Genomic DNA, 6,000 nt, shown 5'->3' with positions numbered 1-6,000 from the left:
ATAAAACATATGAAAGCCTTTAAATTTGTCATATTAATCTCACATTTGTTCTGTTAATCCTGGATTTAAATGGACTTTGTGGTGGGCATGTGACCCATATGACCTACAACCTGAAAATATGTTAGGGATTGACATGCAGGTCACGATTTTAGTTCAGCTTGCATGAATCATGCATTTACTGCCATCTTGTGGTTAAAGATAAAAAGCAGTGGCCTCTTTGAATGGTCTTCCGTCCCTCCAAGTAGCTACATAAGGGACACTATACTTAGATTTTGATTTTTTTTTTTTTTTGTCTAATTCTAAAGAACACTCAGTTTTGAAAAAAGGTTATTACGTTTTAAATCTCAACGCAGTGTTTATTCATTCATTATTTTATTTTACCCTTGGTAGCCTATGATTTTATATTTATTGTGGTATTTGACAATTTCATAAACGATTAATAAACACTTTGTAAACTGTATTTTAAGTATACAGTATATGACACAAACACTCAGCAGCCACTGATACTATCCCTGCTGAACAACAACAACAACAACAACAACAACAAAAAACAGCTAAAACCAGCCTAAGCTGGTTGGCTGGTTCAAGCTGGAAGTAGCTGGTTTTAGTTGGTCTCCCAGCCTGACCAGCTAAGAGAGTGGCCAAAACCCCCCTAAAACCAGCCTGCTGACCAGATAAGACTAGGCTGGGTGAGCTGCCAGGGTCATATATTATATATGAACTTTTATATTATATGGGTTCATATAATATAATATATGAACTTTTTCATTGTCAGTCGCTAACACTTCCCATATTCTGCCCAATTTACCTGGGATTTTAAATTGATAATGAACACAGATACATTTAATATGATTACAGTTTCACCATGTGATGGGTTTTCGTATATCGCATTAAATATCCCTGGTGAAAAAAACAGCATATGCTGGTAGCTATGTTTTGATGCTGGGATGCTGGTTAGGTATGTTTTTATGCTGGTTTAAGATGGTCCTTAGCTGGTTTATGCTGGTCATGTTGCTGGTCAAGGACCAGCATAAACCAGCAAAGGACCAGCTCAAACCAGCACCAAAACATACCTAACCAGCATCCCAGCATCAGAACATAGCTACCAGCATATGCTGTTTTTTTCACCAGGGATACGTGGACTTTCTTAAATTCCTGCGTTATGTAGTGATATTGTACATAATATTGAAGGCTTTATTCTGTGGTTTGCATCCTGAACGAGAAAACACAACATTTTTGACACAGTACCAATGTAAACTTATTTATATTTTTAGATATTTTACATTATACGCATTGATTATGCCACAACATATTTCGCAAACTGAACAGGCCGTTATCCATTTCAACAGACCGGCGCTACTTTTTTAGCTGCTCTCATGTTAATCCGCCTGCTCGTAAAGTTGTCGTCGTCTTGCAACTGTTGTCGAATGTAGTAAAAAAATGCACTCTAGGACTTCCTTTTTAATTTTATGGTGAGAATACAGATTTTGATAAATGACTACAGTTTAAAAATCCTGATTTAAAGCAAGAAAACGATAACATCGGTCGTAAGACAAAGATTCAGAACAGAGAAGAATGGAGAAACGCTGTATCGTAGATAAATACGTGATCTAAATAGTCCATAGTTTTTTTGGGTTGTAATATCTCTGGATTGGATTGGATTTGTTGTGTTGCTAGTGTTTATTATTTTTATGATTTATTTAGTAAGTAGCAAGCATTTTCTTGCAAACATTTCTTTTTTTGTGTGCTTTAATGACTGCAAAGAATACTGTCGTTTTAAATATGTCCTTCATAATTAGTTTAAAAACAGATTATTTACAAGCCAGCTATGCATACATTACGAAGTCCTCATGATGGCACTATTCCCACAGCAGTATGTGATGTCAGGCATCCGCGTATGCTCCTCTAAACATCATTAACCTATCTACGTTTGCAACTGCTGTCCACAGGCACCCATTGCATGGAATTAAACATGGAATCTATAAAAGTTCAGGTAAGGATCACAGTTATACTTGTATGTAATGACCTCACATGCAGTTCAGCTCACAGTGTAACTCAAATTAGAAAGCCACAAGTTAACTTGACAATCAATAGGGCTGTACATGAACCCATCAATGAGGTAAATGACAAGGTCACTGGTTAGGGGTCCAGTGTAGTTTTCTGAGGGGTCACCGATGGTCATTGCTTGGGTCATCTAAGGAAAGATCTCAGCGATTAGATTGTTGCTGAGATCTCAATTCTGGTCACTAATAGCTGTTTAATGACTGCCTTGATTGGATTTAAAATTGGATTTTGCCTACTGTTCCAAGGGTAATGGATGAAGTAATTGATGTCTCTGGAAAGACAACTGATAAGTTCACCTGTAGTTCACTAATGGGTGCACCAATAAGGTGGTAAATGAACTAATAAATAAGCCCTGTTGAGGTTGTCTGTGAAATCCGCAAAGAAGTTTTAATAGCTCAGTCGTGCAGTAATCACGATCGTCAATGATAAAATGTGTGTGCTTTGGATGCTTTTTGGTGCAGCTACTGTGCTGAGGTTAATGAGGTCACTGCCAAGTCTATCAATGACATCCACCTCTAAAATCTCCTCTCAAGTTATTTGTGGGGTCTTCACAAATAAAAATGGTGATATAGACTTATGGATGTGCTCTAAACTAAAGTAATCACTTTAATGCAGTTTCTGCTGGGCAATTGGATCAGTAGTTCATTTTTACCTGCTAACATTTTTTACTCTCCCTACCACAAGAGCATGATAAATTTCATTTGAAGCTATGTATTTATATAGAAATAATACTTCCTTTTTTATTTTAGCATTATTTTTATTTTAATTCTATTCTAAATAGAATTGTTTAAATTGTATTTACAATGCTTTTCAATTTTAAAATATTTTTCCTTTACGAAAAGACAATTGACAACAACCTGCAAATTATATCTATAATGTAACTCAATTCATTGATTTAGCTGGAAAATGATGTTAAACTGGTTGTTATTGATGTATTCAATACTATCAAGTCGTTGTTGCTATTTTGACATCCTCATCCATGTTAAATAGTATGTTACATTTTTTAAAATTCAGCAGAATTTACAACAACATTGTGAAATACATCACAGAAAATCAAATGTTTAAGTTTGCGAAGCATAAAAATACATGCTCAGGATAGGCCAATATAATATTTTCAGTGGTAATACAGCTCTGGGCTAAAACACTCTCGAACTGACCCTGAGTCGGTGGACTGTCCTTATTGTTCAGGCCTGTAAAATGTTCTGCTGCACTATAGTTTGCATGGTTGTGTATTTTATGATATCCTGCTGCTCTGCTACAATCCAGTGCCTGTTTTAGTGCATACCTTTAACGTGGCAACTCTGAAACTAAAGAGAGATTTTGAGCCTTCCTGCATGGATCACCCTTTCAGAAACTAATAACCTTCACAAGGGCACTGTTTTGTACTTAATGAAATCCATTTGGATTTTGAACCATGGCTACTTTTTAAGTATATGCCATTTTGCATTTCAATGACAGATGTTTTAGTGTTAATATCTATCACCAGACTGTGTATCAGATGACTTACTGAAGCTTTGGCGAGTTGGTGTTGGCTTTAATAGCTCATTTTGTTGGATCCGACTCTCGACCGTCTTTCCAGACCAGTATTCATTTAGTCGAGTGCTTCAGACGTGAAGTAATGGCTTTAAATAATGGAGCATGCTTTTCAGCAGCAGGATGGGAGGGAAAGCAGCTCAGGCTCAGGCTCATTAAAGCTTAAACTATATCTGAAATCCACTTGGGCTTTAGGGATGTGTTGGAGTGATCAAACCCAGCCGGTCCCCAAACAGCCCTGCTGGAAAACTCGCAGTGAAACCACAAACACTGGTGTGACAAAAGCGTGGTATTTCAAGTCTTAAGAAGCCAAATGCTTTGCATATGTGCACCCTTTGCTCATTTGTACATTTCCACATTCATAATCTTTCTTTTAATGAACACAAGCTGAATTGTCTTATTTGTAATGATTTAACACACATCCGAAGTTTATATTCTTGTATATTTTATTATGAAGCAATATAAGGTTACTGATGAAGTAATTTCTGTTTTCTGACAAATGTAGGGGAAACTCAGGCTAGGTTTCACACTTTATTTCAGTGAAAATGAGATCCTGGGGTCCACTAGGTGGCCTCAGCAAATTTTTAAGAGCGCCTTGAAGGAGCCATCTCCAAAATGGCTTGTTTGGATCTAAGGTGCAAGGTGACGCCACCCGGCCACAACTATTTGCATAAACACTGCATTGACGAATACTCATCTTCTCACTATAGACCCCGTCCACTGGTGTTCAGTAGCTTAAGCAGTACTAGATCTGACTGCAGCTGCATCACAATAATGATTATCTCATTATGCTTTGTCTGTAAATGACAGTTTTGTTTTTTTTTTGGTCGTGTTGTCAAAACACTCATGTGCAATAGTGAGGAGGCGTTGATACTGTTTCCTATGCAATGACATTAGCCAATCATAACAGTGGCCAATTACTGACTGAAGTCTTATAAAGACACGCCCCTTAAAACAGGTCGTTTTAGACAGAGGGTCAAAATGAGGGTTAAAAATAATAATTTTTCTTTGAATCTTTGAATTTTATTTTGGAGGAGAAATTTCACAGAAATGTATGTATGTATGTATGTATGTACAGTGCACATCATAAATGAATACACCCCTGCTAAAACTTAAAAAATTCAGCAATTACTCATGATTTACTCAACAATTACTTATAGGAATCCATACTCTGGTCTCAAGAGACCAAGTCAATCTTTTTGGATACAAAAGCATCCAAAATGTTCTGGTGTTGCTAGAGGAGGAGTACAGTGAGAAGTGCCTGGTTCCCACAGTGACATTCAGTGGTAGTAAAGCTCTTCTATAGGCATTTATAAGTGCTGAAGGTGTGAGGGAGTTGTGCTTTATCAATGCTGTCATGAATTCACACACCACTGTGTAATGTAATACAAAAAACTGAAACTGAAGATGCTACCCTTCCCTCATTCACTGCATTATTGGGCATTTTTTCAGCATGACATTGAAGATATTCTTTCTCTCAAAGTGAAAATCCTTTAGTGGAGATATATTTCACTCAGTCTTAATGCTCTTGAGCGGCTGTGGGGGATTCTGTAGAGACGAACTGAGCAAAACTCCCAATTAAAGAGCAGGGCATTTAAGGAGTTAAACAGGACTGATGTGAAAATTTGTCAGTGCCAAGAAGGGTCAGAGCAGTATACGTAAAGTTCTGGAGGACATACTAAGTACTAGAATATTATACATTTGCTGAATTAAATCTAATTTCTGCAATCCTTTAAACAAAATGTATATATATATATATATATATATGAAGAGTTCAGATGCAAAACCAGCTATATATATATATATATATATATATATATGAAAGTTAATTAAACTTCAAATGTTGAAAGCAAATTGAACTTCAAACGTTGACTACTACTACATATGATTTTATTTATTCTACTATATAATTTATTCTACTATATTTATTCTACTATATAATTTTATTTAATTTACTTTCATTTTTTTGCAGTGTATAATGTTTATTTTTACATTTGTGCTGTGGCCAGTGTCTATTTATTTAGCAAAAACAATCCTAAGTATTGTGCTGAGTGGTTTCTGAGGTTGAGTGACAGATGTTGGGTCTGTGTATGGTGGATGGTGCTGTATCAGTCAAACTATGTGACAGACTCAATCCAGATTGGCTCCATCTATCACATCAGACTGACACAGACATCAGCTCTAATCTGACGCTTCACTGGTAGTCAACAATGCAAACACAGAAAGAGAGAAGACATTCAGTTATTCATTTTAAAGCAATCTACCTGCCAAAAAAAAGAGAGAAAAATATTAAAATTAAACTTAATTGTGCAAATCTTCATAAAATAGAGCATATTAAAATTTTCATCACAATGTGATATGTGAAAATGCTTTTAAATATTGGCTTCTGATTTGTTTTTTTGT

This window comes from Labeo rohita, chromosome 11, assembly GCF_022985175.1.
Source record: "Labeo rohita strain BAU-BD-2019 chromosome 11, IGBB_LRoh.1.0, whole genome shotgun sequence".
Taxonomy (NCBI): Eukaryota; Metazoa; Chordata; class Actinopteri; order Cypriniformes; family Cyprinidae; genus Labeo; species Labeo rohita.
Note: the sequence above shows the minus strand (reverse complement) of the source record.